This window comes from Papio anubis, chromosome 5, assembly GCF_008728515.1.
Source record: "Papio anubis isolate 15944 chromosome 5, Panubis1.0, whole genome shotgun sequence".
Classification (NCBI taxonomy): domain Eukaryota; kingdom Metazoa; phylum Chordata; class Mammalia; order Primates; family Cercopithecidae; genus Papio; species Papio anubis.
In genome coordinates, this window is record NC_044980.1 from 160,460,803 (window position 1) to 160,481,288 (window position 20,486).

At 40.1% G+C, this 20,486-nt stretch overlaps 1 protein-coding gene across 6 annotated transcripts in view; it reads left to right on the forward strand.

Moving 5' to 3' along the window:
• TENM2 (teneurin transmembrane protein 2) overlaps positions 1-20,486 on the forward strand; it is a 1,283,414-nt gene that overhangs the window by 832,289 nt on the left and 430,639 nt on the right. Inside the window, exon 1 of one of the 6 annotated variants that reach the window (XM_021940245.2) lies at positions 2-4,290. The exons of the other annotated variants lie outside the window; for them this stretch is intronic. The gene's annotated coding sequence lies outside the window, so the exon portion shown is untranslated. Of the gene's footprint in view, position 1; positions 4,291-20,486 lie in introns of those variants that run through there. 6 annotated transcript variants of the gene reach the window in all.

The window sequence follows — 20,486 nt, forward strand, 5'->3', positions numbered from 1 at the left end:
GATCTCCAGACCTTGTGATTCGCCCGCCTCGGCCTCCCAAAGTGCTGGGATTACAGGCGTGAGCCACCGCGCCCGGCCAGCAATTTTCTAAGCCACCAATTTAAAGATAGCCTTAAACAACTGTTCTGCCCCTGTGGAAACAGGAAGTGGATGCCTCAGGCAGTTCCTTGGGTTGCTGTGTTGGAAGGAATGAAAGTTTCTCAATTCTGCCGCCAGTGAGACACAACTTTACCTTAGCAGTGCATATTTAGGGACAGTCATCGTTAGAAATTGAGTGGGAGCTTCCACATGGAAAAAAAAAAAAAAAAAAAACGCTAGAATTTAAAGACCACCAAGAGTGCCTACATATTATTTATAAGACAAAGAAAGACCTGTGTTTTACAACAAGCATTCTTAACCCCGCACATTGTGAAAGTACAAACGGCCTGGCAAAGTCAGAATGATCGGGGTGAAGTATACGTTGGAAGACAAGAAATGTTCAACTTCGTGCTGGCTATACCATTAGTATGTACCATGGAAGTACATACTAAATAAGGGGAAAATAAGAGAAATGCTAACTTAATGAAGCAAAATCATGACTTGTATTAGAAAGTGATTAGCTGAGATCTGTGCAGTGAATAAAACAGGGCCGTGTTACAACTTGATTTGGTTGATGTGTTTCAGAAGGACTCGTAATTCATGTTCCAACTGGAGAAATAACTTCAGCGAATGATGCAATATATCGTATTTTTGTTCAGGTGTTTTGACAGGAAGCAAACGATAGAATTGTGTGGAACTCTAATTGAGAGACGGATCTTAATGATGTTCATGCAGTCCAGCACTGGGATATAGTATGCTGATATTTCCTAGCAGAGAAAATGTTGTAGAATCTGCTGCTTCTGAAGATTTATAATTTTGATAGCCTTTGTTTATGTAAGCAAGAAGTGTGATTAGTACTTCAAATAACTGCGTGTTCAAGATCTCTTTTGTTTGTTTATACAGAAAAGGGTGCAATTATCTATTTAACTATATCATTAGAGAAAAATATATGGAAAAAACTTCTGTAGTCTTCAAAGATATTAATAACTTATATGTGTGATGCCATCTTATGAAAAGACAGCCTTTATAAAATATGAAGAGTTTGAAGTATTGCTTTTCTTACTCAAAAGATTTAGAAGTGACCATCAAAACCATTAGATAGTTAGATAGCTTACCAAACTGTGGAAAGTAGAACATTTTCTCCATAAAGTAGGACATTAAAATCAAAATTTAAAGCAATCTCTGTCTGAAAAAAAAATGTGTTCAGTAAAAAGTTAAATACTGGTCATGTAAGCTCAGTATTAACGTAGAGAAGCTGGATTGAATCAAAACCAATTTGTCAGATAGTGAGATGAAACGCTAGCTATGAGTTCCACTGGTTTTGCCTTCAGCCTTGTGGGGGAATGGTGGGGACATTTGATAGGAAGTCAGTCCTGTGGGTTCCAGCCCAGCTCTGCTGGGGGCATGAATTTGAGCAAGTCCCTTCATCTGTCCTGTCGCCTTTGTCCTCCTTTAGGAAATGCCAGTTTTGCATTAGATTGGAAGTTCTCAGCCTCTGTTCCCTGTAGCTTGGGAGATGGGATGTATAGGTAAGAAGGAGGAAGATTCTAGAGGGTGCGGCTCATAGTCACTTTCTTCCCCCCATCTCCTGTACAGCAGCCGGGTTTTGGGTATCAAAAATCTGAAATAGTGTTACTTTACAGTTAAATCAATAGAAAGGTGTTCAGTTGATGTTGAAAACTATAGAATCTCCTTTCTAAAAAGGTAACTTTCATGATCCTTCTCTTAATGATCTCAGTTTTTATACTCTTTAGTTTTTATTGACATCTCTGTCATGGGGCAGCTCATCTAGACAAGTTTATTGAAGGCAAATGATAGTGATGACTACGGTGCTTTGCACACAGATTGTCAATAACAATCTGGTTGTTTGGGGAGCACTTAGAGATGTGGTTCACACATGTGTGAACCTCGTCAGTGTAAGTTTTGTGCCATTTAACTGATAACATTTTGAAAATTTATAATAGCTGAGGGTTATAAGCTCATAAGATGCTAGGCAAAGAGCTAAGTACTTTACATTTCTTACTAAATCCTCGAAAATAATATGGTCTCATTACCCATAGTTTCCAGATGAGGAAACTGAGTCTCAAGGAGAATTAACAACTTGCCCAAGGCCACGGGGTCAGCATATGACTGGCAGACCCTTAGGCCTTCACACATCACAGCACTCAGGGCAGCAAGGGAGTCCCAAGGGATCTTTGCTGAGACTTTTAGCCTGAGGTCAGCTTCTAAGTTGATTATGACTTAGTTATTACAAAAAGACATAATTTTCTTCAACGATCTTCATCCCAAGGAACAGTCTTTGTTCTCATCACTGCAGTTAGTTGCTTTTAAACCCTATTCGAACGTGGGTTGGATTCCTTAGTGGAGAGGACGAGAGGAACCACTTCAAGCTGAGAGCACAGTTGTTTCCAGATGTGGCCAGGGCCTCCTTAAAGGTTAGCGGGCTGGATAACCCAGCATTCTGGGCCTAGGGAACAAACACACTCACATAACATCATCCCACAGGGCAATCTGTATCCTTTACTTTTTGCCATTCATCCAGTTTTGGGGTAGCTATGTTGTATCATTGTGTGGTGTGTGACTCTGTGTGTGTGTGTGTGTGTGTGTGTGTGTGTGTGTGTGTGTGTGTTCTCTAATGCTACACTTCATTCATTCATTGCTGAGGGAAGTCCTGCTTCTTCCTGCACTGGAGCCCAATTCCTATTGCTTTTCTAATGTGTGCACTGGAGAGTGGGACTTCCCCTGTCCAGGCTCTGATCTACTGACCTGCACTGTGTTCTCTATCCATTGCTTCCATCTCAGACAGTGCTTTTCCTCCCAAGATATCTGAGTTGGGTTGGACAAAGTCATTGGAAGTGAAAGTCACTTAAAAAAAAAAAAGAAAGAAAGAAAAGTAGCAAAACACAGGAATGCATGTTCAGGGGAAGCCGTTGAGAGAAGCAGGTGGCTCTTGCCTCCTTGTGTTCTTGGATGAGACAACTGACTCTCCCCAAGCTGACTCCTTGCTTAGATGAACTGACTTAACTGTGAGGTCCTGCCAAAAGTTGTTTCACTAAGTGGTGCCTGGGGCTTTCACAAAGTGAAGTCACCTCTGCATGCCAAGCAGGGACTCTCCAGCTAGACACTGGGGGAATTTCATAGACTTCTCACTACTCCTCCAAAAGAGGAAGTTCCTGTCATCATCTTACCTTTACCATGCCAGGGTGCAGTTCATTCTGCCTGTGGCTAATATGCCCAGCTCATCATGTGCTGTTGAGTATAGAGAAGGGAAATGGCAGACTGTGACTTGGAGAATTGTTCATTTTACTGAAGAGAAGACTTGAGGACAGAATCACTGCTCTACTTGGCTAAATCTGTGGTCTTCCTGTCTAGTGCTGTGGCTTCAATGGGGCACCAAGGAGCATTTGTGGAGTGAGCATGATTGCTCTCTATCCAGCTAGGAAGGTTAGTCATGTCACCAAATATTCCTTACTTCCCTTAACAGCCCATTCTAAATCAATCTTCCATGAATTTATCAAAATGTTTTTTGTATTGCCTCAACTTTGCTGCTTCCATGTCAATTTCCTCAACCCAATTGGGAAATGAAGGGCATTTCCCAAACTGTTATCTGAACCTTCCTCCCTGGAGTGTCTTCTGCTCACTCCAGGGAAAGAGTCCTTTTCCCTGGGCTCATTTGCTGTGGTGGCCATATTTTGATGCTCTCTTGGCTTCTAATAGATGAGTTGGGACACGCCTCAAAGTGTTTTTCTTCCCTCTGAAAGAGGTTGAATCAGGGAAGAGAGGGGGAGAAATATATGTGGGAACAGTGTAATTGTATCCATGAGGATTCTTAGTAATCAGGATGCCAGTGTGTGTTTTCCAGAGCCTAGAGCTGACATAAATAATGTAGCGTACCTCGCTTTGTGCAGGCTTGCTGAGGAATGCTGATGGAGAAAAAGCCAAACTGGGATCTGAAGCTCCCAGCTCCCGGCACAGCCTTTAAAATCCTTTTATTGAGTGGTACTTTTGAAACTGCAGCCAGGACCTTGGCGGGCTGGATGTGCCAGGGAGAAGCCAACAGAGGAGGAACTCCGGAGGAGGCTGCCTCGCTTGGCTTTTGGAGAATGAGAATCTGGTGCGGCCTGGATGGCTCCAGCTAAGATTGGTTAATTTCATTTTGCATTCCTAATCCCACAAGGAATAGGACATCTCCTTCAAGGCCCTGAGAGCCGGGTAAGTGTATGCAGCTGTTGCTAACAAGATATGACTGGCCCCTCAAACATAGTTAAAAGCATCTTGCTAGCCTTTTAGAGCCTCTTGCCTTAATGGGAAGAGCCAAATGAGCTTTGCGGGACAACTAACCCCAAATGAAGTCCTGCAGCTTTAGCTCATTTAAAGGCAAAGCGTGCATTGGGGAGAGGGAGAGGGACCACAAACGCCACAGTTCATTTGCAGGAAGGAAACAAATGTGTTCTCACGTGGGATTTTCACAGGAGGTCTGCCAAGCCAAATATCCAACTGAAACATCTTTCAGATTTTGATTTACAGTGCAACTTAAGCCTAGTCTTGGCCACAAATGATAGAAGTGAAGGAAAAGATGGGGAGTATGGGGAAGGAATAGAGAGATGTTAGAAATAATTCTCTGTTGTTGAGGATCTTCAGGGACAGGCTCTGGGCATTTAGTGAAAGAGACAGCGATTCCTTTGCCTATACTCTGGTGGCTTGGAAAAGGACCTCAGGGAACATTTGTTTTGTTTTGTTTTGTTTTCCTTTTGATTAAGGCATTTGGGGTCTAGAAAAGAAGATTAAAGCAGGATCCGTTTAATTTATTTAGTTTGCCTCACAGACATGAAGCTTCAGAATGGTAAGTGTCAATTACATTCCTACTGATTTCAGTAAACTAGCTGGGAGAGGGTTCTCGCAGAGCAAGGTTCTGTTCAAATCCGGGCTGTTTTACAGTTTTCGGCCAGTGATAGGAGCTGCTGTGTAAACACAGAAAAAGCATAGATGACAAGTTTGATTGGGAAGGAAGGTTTTGTGTGACTCGTCCTTTTGCGGGATGGTTCTCTGTTGTTGTTGGTTTGACAATTATGGGATGTCCTTTGGAAACCATCTATAGCACACTTAAATTCACTTGACAAATGTAAACATGATCCGATATTTATACCGTGGGAAAGGAGTATGTATTTTCCTCTTATTTTGCTACAGATTTGTTGTTTTCTTCTTTCTCCATTTAAAAATGGAGTGTTTTATAAAATAGTTTTTGGAAATTTTGTGTTATGTGATGTATTGCTATAAACGTATTATTACTAAGAACTCTACAAGTCCCTTTCAGTGATTTCATTGAACTGGTAAGGAAAGGAGTACGTTTTTGTCTGAGTTTCATTCGATCCTCTCCCATTAGAGTCTGTGCTTTGCTTACCTACTGCGTTAAGTGGTTTCATCAGAAGTTTCATTCAGTAGTCCTAAACGCCCCACGTACTTCTCCCTGCTTGGACAAATGCCTTCCCAAATTAGCGTTGTGGTTTTTTCTTGTGAAGGAAAACTTTTATCTTCATGGATAAGGACAAAACAAGTTTTTTGTTTGTTTTTTCATTTTGTTTTTGTTTTTTTGTTTTTGTTTTTGTTTTAATTGGGGCAGGCCATATTTAGTCTTTAGTCTGAAGAATCTGTTTGGACAGTTTTCCGGCAAGCCTTCCACTCTTTGGGAAACAGCATGCCCATCTGTGAAATGAGCTTGGGATTTGATTAAAAAATGTAACACCCCTGCCCTCTCAGTCACATTGTGAATATTTGAAAGGAAAAAAAAATGATTGTAGAGGGTTAGCTAAGGGGTTGTCAATAAGCTGGTCTCCATAGGACTGAGTTTAAACATGTTTTAAGCATGCAAAATCTGGGTTGCTTGTTGGTTTCTATTTATAAGTGCATTAGAAGAAAGTATATCTTAAGTGCAGGGAAATACAATACTTCTAATAAACAAAACTTCGTTTTTATAACCTAAGAAGTGACCTGAAAGAATGTGAGGAATTGTTAGAAGGCTGTGGTTCTTGGGCGCAGAGTCACAGCTTCATGTTTAATTTAACAAAACATTAAACATTTCATGTTTAATTTAATGAAACATTAGAGCACTAGGATTTGTCACCTTCATGACAGAATGTCAGAACTGTGGGATAGTTTCAGAATATATGTTCTTTCTACAGAATTCACATATCGCACTGGAGATGTTTCACATCCAAAGGCCTTTTACTTTTTTCTAGGGGTCTTTTTTTTTCTTCTCTAATAAAAGAAGGAGAAGCAAAAAAGCAAGTATAACAACAAAAACAACAACACATTAGGCATGCACTACTAGTCTAGCTAATTTTAGGGGGGCTATTAGCAGGCATTTAGGCAAATCTATTAACATTTAGCATCAGCACAAATGCAATTGCATTTCTACTTTTTGTGCTTCTGACAAAATAAGCACACGGATCTTCAGGACAAGAAAAGAACGGACGTTGGAACCATTTGTTAGGTGATAAACTTTTTATTAAACCCATTTGGGTTTTTTAATGAACTATTTAAGAAGGTGAGGTGAGATCTTTGGAAAAAATTAGGTAAATGTATCCATTTGATAAAGGTTATTACCAGTGTGAGAGAGGCAACCCTTTGTACTGCATTGCTTGCCAGATTTTTTCTTAGTCTGGAAAATGTGGTTGGAGGTTGATAGTGCTAGTTTGCCTTTGGCTTGTGATGGGAAATTTCCCTTTTTTGTATTTCAAAGTGCTGAAATACAGATATGCCCTACCTCTCTGTCCATATTTTGCAGATTGATGGAGCTCTATTTTCATCAGATGCTTAGAATGCTTAGCTCTTTTCCATGAAAAACAAGAATTGATGTTTGGGCAGTGAAGGCAATTACTGATCCATAATGCATGCATGTGTGTGTGCATATATGTAATTATACATGTATATCCCCCCACCCCCCCACCACACACACAGACACACAATGTACAAGTCTACAAACCCTTCCCCTCACCCGCCTGACACCAAATTCTCCTTCTATTCATTTGAATTGCCTCCTGCACCATTTTTGGAATGCTGTATAAAGCACAATGGAGATTTATGCAAGGGCAGTGTTTTGCTTTGTGATGACAGGAGTGCGAATGGCTCTCCTGTTATTATATACTCAGTCTGAACGTGCGGCTTCCTTGGGTACCTTGAAGTGGCTGAGACCAGATGCTTCAGAGAGAAATGTCATATTCAAGCAATTCAGAGGAGCATATGGTGAGAGAAAAATCGTTGTGACAGTTGCTGACCTGTGGAGCAAGTTGCTTTTTTAACCCTTAAAAAATAGTTTTAACCCTATCCTAACTAGCCACAGATACATTATTTAGTTGAATAATTTTCTAATTCTCCTGTATGTTGCATTCTGGAAAAAGCCTGCAATGGGGGCTGGGGAAGTGGAGAAGCTGCCCTGGCCATGGCAGGATGGATGGTCTCTCCTACTCACACCCTACTCTCAGGGCTACGTCCACACTTCTCTCAGCCTCTGGGTCCAAAGGCTGAGATTCAGCATGGTGTGACCCAGCTTACCTAGTTAGGCTTGTGATGGCTCCCCTGCCTTCCCCCCAGGGAGCTGAGGAGGACCCAGCAAAGCTCAGCCCTGTGTGCTGTCATGGAGGCCAGAGGCATTGCCTGCTGCCTTTGTCATCCTTTATGACCACCATCCTAACCCACAGATAGCACAGGGGTAGCAGAAGTTGCCAAGGAGGTCCCTTCACTTTGTAAGGCCTCTTTTAATCTCTGCCTATGTGCCTGACACTCGGAAAGACCCTGGAAAGGAAAGCAAGTGTGACATGCCTCACCCTACCACCACCACCAAGGATCTCCTAGTGTCATGTAGAAGATCTATGAACAAAAATGGAACAAAACATTATCTTCAGTGCCGTGAGGTGGAGAGAGGAAAGCCTTGTATGGCCACAGGTATTACGTGGGTGCAGGGGAGAGAGCTGGCAACCCTCAGAGAGGTCAGAACAAGCTTCATAGAAGTGGTTTTGTTAAGAGAACTGGCCTGGCAGATTCTCCTGGAAGCTGAGGGGCGAGGCTCTCCACACCCAGAACGTGGCAAATGCTTAGCAAATCAAGGAACTTCAAGTACTGAGTTCAGTAAGGCTGGCACTCAAGGCATAAGGAAGGCAAAAGATTGTACTAGAAAGATAAGCAGAGCCCTGTGGTGAATGGCTTTCCATATCATCAAGTCTAAGTCTTCTCTAATCTGCTACATCCTCATAAATCTGAAACAGCCAGTCAGCTCATAGCTGTAAGCAAAGTGAGGGTTGAGCATATCAAAAACAACAGTATGGTTTATGTGAACACATCTAAGTTTTACAACGTCCACAACTAATTCAACATTTAAAAAAAATGCTGGCTACCACTGTGTGAGCCAAACTAACCCCATGTGCATGTTTCAGATGGAGACTGGGGGCTACCAGTTTGCAACCTCTGCAAATAGTCAACAGGCGCCTGCAAAGGGATCTCACCCTACCACTAACTTGCCTCTTATCTGGAAAGATTTTGGAGAAGAGCTTTGACAAATACACAAAGAGTGTGTTTGGAGACAAATTTTCTAGTGTCCCTGCTTAGAAATCTGGTTGGGAGGGAGGCAAATACATATGTTCATGTTCCTATCTGGATTTATATTTTTATATATTTGTGTAATGGTGGGTGTGTTCTGCTTCCTTCATATAGTCAAAGCTTCTGGAGGTGGAATCCAAAATGCAGGTCAAAATTCTGACTCTGTAGATAGACACATAATCCAGCAGATCACAGCTAATGAGTACCTCTTTGCATAGTGTGTATAGTACATGGGGGGTGGGGTTCTTGGTGGTTTTTATAATGTTTAATTTCCTCACCCACCATTTAACTTTATGCCATATGGTGATGGCAGAGCTGCCCCCACTTCTGTGAAAAGACCCTAGTGGTTCCATGAGCATCTTTTGAGAAAGCAGACCCACTGTTTGACTAGAAGAGCAGAAGGAGGCTGGGAGGATGCAGTAGCCATCACCTTTTCATCTTGATCTCCAAGACCTTAACTCATCTGCTACCATTTGACTGTCACTGTCATTTAGCTCTTGGCAGGACAGTCTGCTGGCAGCACCTCCCAGGAGAGACTTGTGACCCCACAGGCTCTGCAGTCCCAAATTGCTAGGGCTGTCTTTTGAGTTAAGTGTCAGGTTGGCCATGGAAACCTGGGATTGGGCCCTGGCTGCCTTAGTGACTTTGAGCAAGAGGGCTGGGCATTTAGCATTTGTTGAAGTCACTGAGCTCTCAGTGCCCTAATTTATCTGTCTGAATAGTGGACGGTAATACTTCTCAGCTCCATGGAGATAATGGTAATGATAATTAAAAAAAAAAAAAATTGTGACCCAGGTATCAGCTCAAACCCAGTTCCACAGACTATTCCCACTTTCTGGGTGTTCCCTGAGCTCCTGTGCTCAAGCTCCTTTTTGTTCATTTTTCAGCGCTTGCTCCTTCCCACAGCCCATCACGTCATGTACCTGTCCCTTTCTCTCCACCCCAAGCTGCTCCAGTTGTGGAATTTGGCCTCTTACCCCTAGCATGTGCAAAAAACAAACAAACTAGCAAACAAAACCTCAGGCAGACAAAATCATCCACCCAAAACCTTGTGTGGAACAGACTTTACTGAAAGTTTGGAGAAAATGAAGAATTTAGAGTTTCATATGCCAGCAATTAAAAGAAGTTTAAATAGAATATTTGACACCTCTCTTCTTCAAGAGTCCTTGGGTCAGTTCTGACTAACTGGGGCTCAAGTTCCCTGCTGCATTTCTATCTCTTCTGAGCCAGAAATTCAAGTGGATTTCATTACATTTTTGCCGAGCAGCTCAGCACTCTCCACCTGCACCCAAAGAGCCATTGCTTTCTTCCTTCTTCACAGACCCCTTGACAGACTCTGCAAAAGGAAGACTATAGTATGGAGATTTATTACCCCAAAGATAATGAAAGCACCATTTCCCATCACTAACCTTCAAGCCAAGAAAGGAAAACTTGTTACACTTTTGTTTTCAAAAACACTTTTTCTGACACATAATACTTACGTATTTCCTTACATTTTTAATATCCTTCCCACATGGATGATTGAAATAATCTCAGTTTAAATGGGTAGTGTGCTGGGCGTCTGGCACAAGCCAGATTGCACCTTGCCCCACCACATAGAAACTGACTCTATCCATCCTCCATCCTCAAGACAGAAGCCGGATGGCCTGCTGCCCTCCCCTAAGTAGTCTTCAGTTTCATGTATGTGTCTCTGTAGTGGCCTTCCTACTGCTGCTGTTTTAACCAGACAACTAACAAATCCAAGGTGGTTTGGAATAACTGGCATTAGCTGAACCTTTTTCCAACCAACGTTACTAGAAACACAATCACTCAGAATTAACACTCTCATCTTTAGTGGAACAGAATCCAATTGTTTGCTCTTGGTTTGAGTCCTCAGAGTGGGGCTGGTAGGGGGCAAGGAACAATTATTGCAACTAAATTTTAATCAACAGTTTCAGTAACAATATTGAATTAAAAAGGTACTAGCTACTAGTTAGAGCATGGCTTAACTTGTACACAGGCAAATCAGTCATTCTGTGGTGATTAACATCTATTCAGAACAGAGAATGTATTATGGGTACTAAATTATCATAGGAATTAATGCAGTCTTTTTAAAGGGCTTAAAATATGTTAATAAATACAGTATTCCAGCACCTGCAGCTCAAGGAACCAAAGTCATTAAAGATGGATATAATTATATTTATTATTGCAAGGATCTAGGTGGGATGGAAAACAGTTTAATGAGCATGAATGAAATAGAGGTTCTTTATTTAAAACTTCTTACCTAAAGAAACTGTTCCCTTTGAGGAGTTGAGTTATTGCATGAAATCACTGAATGAAAGAACTATACAAAAAGTTAATCAGGATAATTTTCCAACCTCTGGGCAATGAACTTCAGAGGTCTACTGGGGTCATAGAAAACCCTCCACCTTTTTCCCTTTGAACTTACCATGGAATCCCTCTTCCCCTGCTGTGCCCTGTAGGATCCCTGTGATGTCTGCCACTTTGCCAACTTCAGTTTCCATTGCCCTCCCACACCTGCTCTACCCAAATGCCATACCCACCTTGCAGTTGCTCACACAATCCTTTATCCATCCCACCTCAGGGCCTTAGCACATACTTTTGCCTCTACATGACATTTATTTTGCAACCACCTCAGTAGCACTTGGCCAGGCTTTGTCCTAGACAAATGTTAAATAACTATCTGATTTAATCCTCAGGAGAGCCTTATGGATTAGATCCCATTATCATCCCCATTTTACGGATGAGGAAAATAAGTCAGAGAAGGGCTAAGGGGCTTGCCATAGGTCCTGCTGACTTGAAGTTCTCTTCACCACCAAGTTCTACTGCATCTTTGTGGGACCGGCTACTCTCATCCCTCAGATCTCAGCTCCTATGCTGTCCCTGACCCTTTATCTAAACTCTCCTTTCCCCCAACCTCATCCCCAGTTTCTCTGTTTCAGAACCCAGTTTATTCTTTGCAGCACCTGTCACACCATTTGAAGTGATTGTCTGCATGTGTATTTTTAGTTATAATTTTCCTTCTCTTGCACTAGGATCATGCCCATGAAGGCAGCAACTGTTTTTGTTTGATGCTGCATCCCCAGCCTTGTTGAAGTAACTGACACTTAATATATCCTGAATAAATATTTGTTTAATGAGTCCTTGAACTCATATGTTCACCATTTGGTGTCTATAGACAATAATAAATGATATTCTTAATCTATTTACCTACATAGACAGATGAAAAAAATATATTTATTTTTCAAATTATCTGATGACTAAAATATAATTTTATTAGGAAGGGTAATCCTCTTTAGGAATTAAAGATTTTCTTAGCTGATTGATATAAAAGTGGCAGTCTAAAATAACCATTTCTATATGAAATCTGGGCCCTTTTACATAGAAGGCTGAGAATTGATGATTAAAGATAACTTTTATTTGACAAATAAGAAATAGGAGAACATGAGAGGAAAAGCCGCAGGTTCAAGGTGTGGAGCTGGTTAGGGCAGGGTTCTCTGGCTCTTGGTTTCACGTTGTTCCTGTCCATCTGCCTTGCCTCTTGTCGCCTATGTTGATAGCATCTGGAGAAGCCCATCAGAAACAGAGGAGCTTTTTTCGGACTGGCTCTTGCTGCTACTGAGAATGTCGTGCTTGGCAGGTCAGGAGCAGTGGATTGAAGCTCTCTTATTTTCTTAAATCTTGGGGGTGTTCAAGGTGAAAATTAACTGTCTGCCTATCCTCGTGGTGAAATGCATTTGAAATGCTATTTCCTCTTATGAAGTAGAAGAAGAAAAGTAAACAAACACACATCGTGTGGAATTAAAAATGGAGGTCCCAGAGCTGCGTATCACACCTACAGTGAGACACCAGCCTTAAAGAAACTGCCTCATGTTCCAGGTTTAGCTTGTTGAGGACACAATCTGGCTACTAAAACCCCTAGCACCACACTTCTTTATAATATAGGAGACATGAACCACACACCGAGCATCTGATTAAAGTTGGGGGTTCTATGCCCAGAGAAAAAGAATATATGTAAACATGAAGCAGTTTGCACATTGTTTCAGGGAACTTACAGACATTCTTTTGTTAATTTCATGGATCTCTAGAGGCCCATGAATTCCAGTTTAAGAAGCCCTGGTAGCATAGAGCACCTAATCATGTTAATTATAATAGCTAATATTTATTAAGCAATTATCATGTGTCAGATATCTGACATATATAATAATTACACATTTTTTTTCATTTGGCTTTCAGATATAACAATTGTTTCCATTATGCAGATAAGAAAACTGAGGCGCAGAAGAGCTAAGTAAGCCACAAAGTGTTGGAGCCTGGATTAGAATCCAGTTGGTCTGATACTAGAGCCTCTCACAAAGGCAGGCACAGAAAGTTTGTCTAAAGCAGACTTTCATCAGCTGGCATGTGACGCCATGAGGAATCCCATGGTGGGAAAGAGAGACTATACAGAATACCTTCAGAGCATCAGTGAAGGCCACAAAGGGCTGGTGAATCCATATTCCAGGTCTTTCAGCTCCTCATGGAGAAGCAACAAGATGGTCCCAGGATACCTCCTCTTGCCAAGAATTGCCTTCTATCCTCCTACATATTGGGGTACTGGACAAATGCATTTCCATGTGAATTCACATCCTTAATCCACTGGGCTGGAGCTGAGAGTTCTTGGCATTTTACTGAGCCAAGTATTCAGAATACTTTCAATTTAAGAATGTCTATCATCAAATGGGCAGATGGGTGCTATCTGAACGTGAAACTCTCTCAGGAATATTTAGAATGGATTGGATTGTCAGCCTATTTTATGAGAGGCTATTAGAGTGAGATGTGTTCAATTATTTCTTTCATTTCTTAAGAGAATACACAGTACCCTTTAGAAGTTGCTTGAGAGTGTTTCTTTGATCATTTTTTTTCTGCTTTCTTTTTTAAAGAGAGCAGGCTCATTTTTACTTAGGAATGAGTCTAATCTAACAAGTTAGAACTAATAACTTTAATGAAGTTAAACACCTCTCTGGATGTTTCTTTTCTATTAATTGGGCTATATTTAGTATCTTGTAATTAATATCCTAAGCACCTGCTTGGTTCTAATATCCTAAGCACCTCCCCGGCATAAGGAATAATGAAGTACATCAGAGACAGCCTCTGGCCTCAAGGAGTTTACAGTCTAGTAGGAGAGCAGGACATGGAAACAAATCGATGTTTGTACTATGGTGTGTGGTTGAGGAGGCAAACAAAAGAGAGTGGTCAGCTCAGGCTCAAAAGTTTGTGATTGGCTGCAAAGACTGTCTTAGAGAAGCAGTTAAGAAAACTATAATCTCTAGAACAGGAGTTCTCAAACTTGAGAGCACATCAGAGTGCCTCAGAGGGCTTATTAAAACACAAATTGACGGGCCCCAAGCTCAGTTTCTCACTCAGTGTATCCAGAGCGGGTCTCTGAATTTGCATTTCTAACAAGCTCTCAGAGGAGGATGATGCTGCTTGTCCGAAGAAAACACTTTGAGAACCACTGTTCTAGCTTCTCAGAGGAAAGAATATAGAAAATGCTTGTGTTATTTCCAGCTTTTTATCTCCTACATTTTGAAATATTTCATTTCATCTTTGTCTGTCTCACTGTTTGTTTTGAGTTTCCTTGTCAATATGTGTGCTTCTGTTCTCTCTGTGGGAAATACAGCTCCGTGTTTTTCTGCAGGCTCTCTTCCTCTTTTCCTTCTTTTCCTTCTCCTTTTCTCTTCCTTCATCTTCTCCTCCTTCTTCTTATACCTGACCATGGCCTCTGATGAGTAGGAATGACTTATATAAATTTTGAATTGTATACATTCTTGTGGATGCAGGTCTGTGAGTGTGAGTTTATTCTGAAACCAGCACTGTGGTCCGCATTATTCCTCACAGTTGATCATGTCTCACAAAACACTTTGGACTCTGGGTAGACAATTAAATAAAGTAACCAAATGGAAGATCCACTCCTGCATATCTTTTGGTCCTCTCAAGTCTTATGGGGCCAACATTATATTCCTAGTGGGTGCAGATCAAGCCAGGAAAGAAGACGGCAACCAAGCAAGCCTAAATCAGTTGCAAAAGAGTTCAACACTTTTTTTTTTTAAAACAATACTGCAGCCTTTTCATAAACAGAGTCACATTTTGGCCCCAATGCAATAAAAAGTATAAACTCATGTCAGAAAACAATACCAAGTTCCCACATTAATGAATCTTTCTCCTTTCCTTTATTCTTTCAGTCCATTTTGCACAGGAAATAAGAACCTTGTGGACAGAAAGATCATCATTTGTCAGTCCTTTTGCAGCAATTTTCCCAATAGTTCTTTCAGCTCTAAACGCTTTTAAGCATCTGTCAGTATCATATAATAGCCTTAATGGGAGGAAACAACAACTATTTGCTGCATAAGAATGAAATGAGTGAGTGGCTCTCTTCTTCCTGGACCGCAGTGAAAATGATGGTCCTGTCCATATGTGGATTTCCACATGCAGCCGTGCAGTTATTGTTTGCACTTAGATCTTAAGTTGTCTGTAATTTTTATGTGCGTAGGAATGTTGCCAATTGAGAGAGAGAATGGACAAAAAAAAATATTTAGCATCTCTGAGATGAGACAAGTCAATAAACAGCTTGATTACTAATTCATTCAGGAACAAAAATAATGGCTTTCTAAACTGAAACGACCAAATCCAATAACTAACTGTTTGTCAGGGCAGTAATAATGGTATTTGTATCTCTTTTAATTGGCTTTAACCTTTCCCTTCATGTGTGCAGTATTAAAAAATTAAAGAGGAAAGTATTTAGAGGCAAAGATTTACGGCACTGCGTGGATTACATGCTTTTAATGAGGTCAGGACAATAAACCATCTGAGCAGAACCTGCTGCCCAATGATGAATTATTCCCTTTTACAATAGGTAGACTACAGCAAGTGTGTGTGCACACACACGCTCACAGGCCCGCATGCTTGTCTCTGTAGACCAAGTGAAAGACGTCCAGCTTTGCTGTTGAGCTGCCACAACGTGTTTCCAGTTACAAGGAGTGTTAAGCAAGTTTCAAAATACAGAGCTGCAAAACATTATGTAAAAAACAGAAAGTTGCAGAGCAAACTGCACAATGTTCATGTAAGATGTTAATTCATTATGTCTGTGCGTGTTAGTGTATATATGCAAGTGTGGATGGATGCATGGAGGCGGGGATGGAGGCATAGAGGGATGGAAGGACGTCAGTAAGGATGGGGAGAGGAAAACAAAGAAGAAGAAAAGTAAAGGAGGAAATAAAGAAAAGGAGAGAGAGGGAAAGGAGGGATGGAGGAAGGAAGAAAAAGAAAGAGGAAGAAAGACATATATGTAGAGAGAAATATTGATAATTTAGAAGGATACACACAGGAGTGTGCTGGAGCCAGCTTGCGCTGGCTTGTAAAGGCCCGTTGTGCAATATATTTTCTCAATTCTGTCATATTCTTAACTTACAATTGTAGATAGTGACAGTATTTGCTGCACAGAAATCAGCAAGTGCTACAGATCAGGGTTTTGTTTTTCCTGGAGAGTCAATTGCTAAGCTTTTATCAACACATCACTGGACACACACAAAATCATTCAGAGTGGTTCTATCTAGAAAGAGGATTTAGTACAGAACTAAAAAGGGTACATGTCATCCTTTTTAGAACTAGAAGGATACCCTTCTAGTAGATAGGTAGATGAAGCAATTGTGTTGGGAATGGGAAACAAGACATTTTTCCTCTTTATTTTATATATTTATTTATTATTTGTAATTTTTATGAAGCATTTATTATTATTAAGCATCCATCAATTTTATAATAAAATATTTTATTTTATTAAAATGTATCCACAAATGTTATTAAAACTTGTTTAGTAATAATAGAATTAATCACTTTACTTTATGAGTCAGGTACAAATCCTTCATACAAGGAAACAAATTTCAGACAAACAATAGGATCAAAGTACCAAAGGACTTAAGACTCAGCCAGAAGTGTGTCTTTTGATGGTGAAAATATCCTCAATCTTCCAGAGCAAAGGGAACATTCAAAAAGTGTTAGCATAGATTGGGTCCAGAAGAGGAGAGTGTTCAAGTCAGATCCCACCTGATGACAAATTCTAGTGAAGAAAGTCACATGGTGCCTCCAAAGGTTATCTCCTCATGCTCATTGGTTGACCCAAACCTTATCGCGGTCTTTGGGGAATCAGGGGCCTAGATTTAGCAGTGTGAAACATCTCTAACAAAGAGAAACACACCACACTCCAGACACTAGAGCTGCAATCCCATTGGGAGTGCACCATCTTTGTGGGCCAGCCAGTCTGTCACTAATTGAAAAAAAGTTGACGCTTCCTTTTTGCCACTTTGACATGGTGTGATCTCTAATCAGCCTCAATAAGCAACTCAGAGTAAAGAAGGTTCTCTGTTTCCCCTTCCTTCCCAAATCTTTCCCAATTCCAGATGATATTCTACTTACGACCTCAATTCTCTCATTTCCTACAGACTCTTGTAAATGAAAGTCCCTGACTACAAGCCCATACCTGATCTGTTAAGGAAAACAGTTGCTTGATTTTACAAACACATACTCATTCATTCAACAAATAGTTCTAGATGCCAGGCTATGGGTTAGATATGGGGATACAGTGGCAAACATGTCAGACAAGGACCTTGCTTTCATGGAGCTGACATTCTAGAAGGTGAGACAAACATAAACAGGTAAACCAATGAAAAATATCAGTGGATAAGAAATATTTGCAAAACAAGAAATGGGGGATGTGATAAAGAGTGACAGATACTTTACCTCCTCTGCTTTAGAGTGGCTAAAAGGAATCACCTTTTGAACTGAGATGTCAGTGACAGGAAGAAGCCAGCCATGTGTAGATCTTACTACAAAGAGTAGATCCTAGCTCCTTTTATGGGGATTTTTCCTGCATCCACTGAGGCCTTTTAAGACACAAGTCCAATGAATGGTAGACTGTAGATGCCTTATTTTCTGGTGACTATTTCAAAGCAAGCTTAGGCAGTCTTTATTGCTGCAAGTACCTTTGAAAAATGTGCAAAATTGGGATCAATTGTGTATTTGAAGCTGATTTCATGTGCTTAAATATCTTGAAGGTTGTGTACTGGTTAGTGCCCTAAGTAGCGTTGTTTCCACGAAAGAAAGAAAGATAAGGCAGTCATAAGTTCAACTGTCATAAACTGGGCTGTCTCACAGTTGTGTCTGTACAATTTCAACCAAGGGACAAAGTGTTGGAGAGAAAGATATTATAGATTTTGAATCAAGAAATATCTGGGTTCAAATCCTCTCACTGCCCCTGAGCATGGTATTGACCCTCTCTGAGCATGCAGTGCTCTCAACTGCAAGGTAAGGTTATAAAAATGCCCACATCATAGAGTAATGGTGAAAATGATATAAAGTCATGTTTATATAAAGTGCCTGGCTCTGAGTAGCCTGAAGTGTCTACTTAGAGAAGGTTCTGGAAATGTTGCTGAACCGTGTGATTCACCAGAGTGAGACTGTCATCCCATGGGGACAGGGATAATTCATTTATCTTTGCTTCAGTCTTTCTGTTGAATGCAGAGCTGCAATTTGGGACTTGACATTGCAGCAAAGATTTTCTGATTGGGCAAGAAAATTGAGAATGTAGCTGTCATTCTTTTAGTATGATCCATAACAGAGGACAAAAGAGATTGGGTACTCAGCCAGAGATAAACCAATTCCTTTAATCCTTTACTTACTCAAGAGTTGCCCTCTGCCCCTCCTCTGCCTGTATCTTTTCCCCTCTTCTTTTAGTCCTTTTTAGTTCTTCCTGGAGAACCAGAAATAAAGCTTAGAACCAACTGGACAGAGTCCTTGAATCACATCACCTGAGCAGTGCAATTTATGCAGCAAACTGCATTGCCTGAGAGTAGAATTGTAAGGACATGCATGAATGCTGACTATATTCCTAGGGGTAATGGAAGCTGCATATGAATATAATAACTGAAAAAAAAAATCAAAAACCTTGGAAGACAAATAAACATGGCAGAAGCAGCAAGATAATGTTTTTATGTTTTCACTTTTAATTGACTAAAAATATCAATACAACATATTCCTTGGACAGTCACCCCAACACCCCTCCCCTTTTTAACGGAAGCTAGGAGGTGGTTGGGAGGAGGAACACTCACTGAATTGATAAAACAACAGTTACCCCTGGGAAGTGCAAGTAGAGGGCTGGAAAGGACTGTATTTATTTTAGTACACATCCACATTGTTTGATTTTTGTTTTGAACCAGCCTGTACTACATTTTAAAATTAAGAATATACCTTTTTTAAAACTGGTGGGGGAGAAGGAAGAAAGTTACTTTCTACACAAGATAGCAACGTTGTTTTTAAGTAAGTTTTATTAACAAGTGACAATTACTTTTTTATGATACATTTAAGATAGTGAATTATGAATGACTGAAAATCCCCTCCAGCCTAATTGAGAACCATTATGTCTGATAATTGCCACTGATTTCTGCAAACAGTCATTTTTCTCTGGCTTATTAACATAATTTAAATTTTTAATTGCCCTTCATAATTGTCTATTGGAGTTAACAAACAGTCCCATTCACCTAAGGGTTTCCGACCAGGCCCTACCTCCAGGAACTCACACTGGAAACATCTAAGACCACTTGAGAATGCTATTAGGAGTTCGTGGATGGTCCTATTGAGGTGGCAGCCTCTGTGACAAATTGTGACATCTTTTTAAGGACTCGTCCAGCTATGGAATAATATATTTTTGGATTTTTGTATCGGGTTTGCTCACTTTTGCTTTGTAGCTACCTCGCCAAAAAAAAACAAACAAAAAAAAAATCAGTGACATCAGAGGAGGGGGCAGAATTACCAGTAAAGATACATATTTATCTCAATATATGTGTGTTTATATCTATACGTATATGTGTGTATATATAGGTGTGTGTGTGTATATATACTATATACACACATATACATATATACACATATATACATATATATACATATATACACACACACATATATATACACCCAACTCAGAAAAAACGATCATAAAGCACTTTTGTAGTTTATGTAAACTACTATCATTTTTTCTGAGTTGGGTAAATTCAGAAAAGTACAAAGAAAAATGCAAAGAAAATTTCCTATAATTTCATTAATAGTGTATATTTATACCTAAGTACATATATATACACACATATATATGGATAAATAGTGTTTTATATTTTTATATGATTTACTATTCTTCTAAAATTTTATTTGTAAGGACTACATGTGGTTCAATATGTGGATTCGCCTTTGGTTATTTAAACATTCCACCCCTGTTGGATATTAAATTTCTTGGTTTCTACCATTACAAAAAACTGAAAGAGTGAGCCACCCTGCATAATTTGTATACATCGCTGATAATTACCTCAAGAAAACATCCTACAAGGTGAGTGATTCAGGAGTATGAACATACTGCTGAATTATCCTCCAAAAAGGTTGTAGATCAAAATACGCTCTCTCATCAGTATATGAGACGGCTGAATTCCCATACTTTTCCCAGCACTAGATATTAACATTTATTAAATTGTTGGTTTCCTTGCTTAGTCTAAAACGTCACATTCATTCATTTCTAAAAGTTACATTAATTTGACCAAAAGATGCTGACAAACATTTTTATGTATTAAGGAGAGTATAGGTGTACATTGTGAATGGCATGTTCACCCCTACCTCATCCACTTTCTATTAAGATATACATGTTCCTATTTGCACAGTCAAAACTTTAAATTCTCTATGCTTTTTAAAAATCTCTTAAGATTGCTCTGCCTCAAAACCATCAGGTAGGTGTTCAGTGCCAA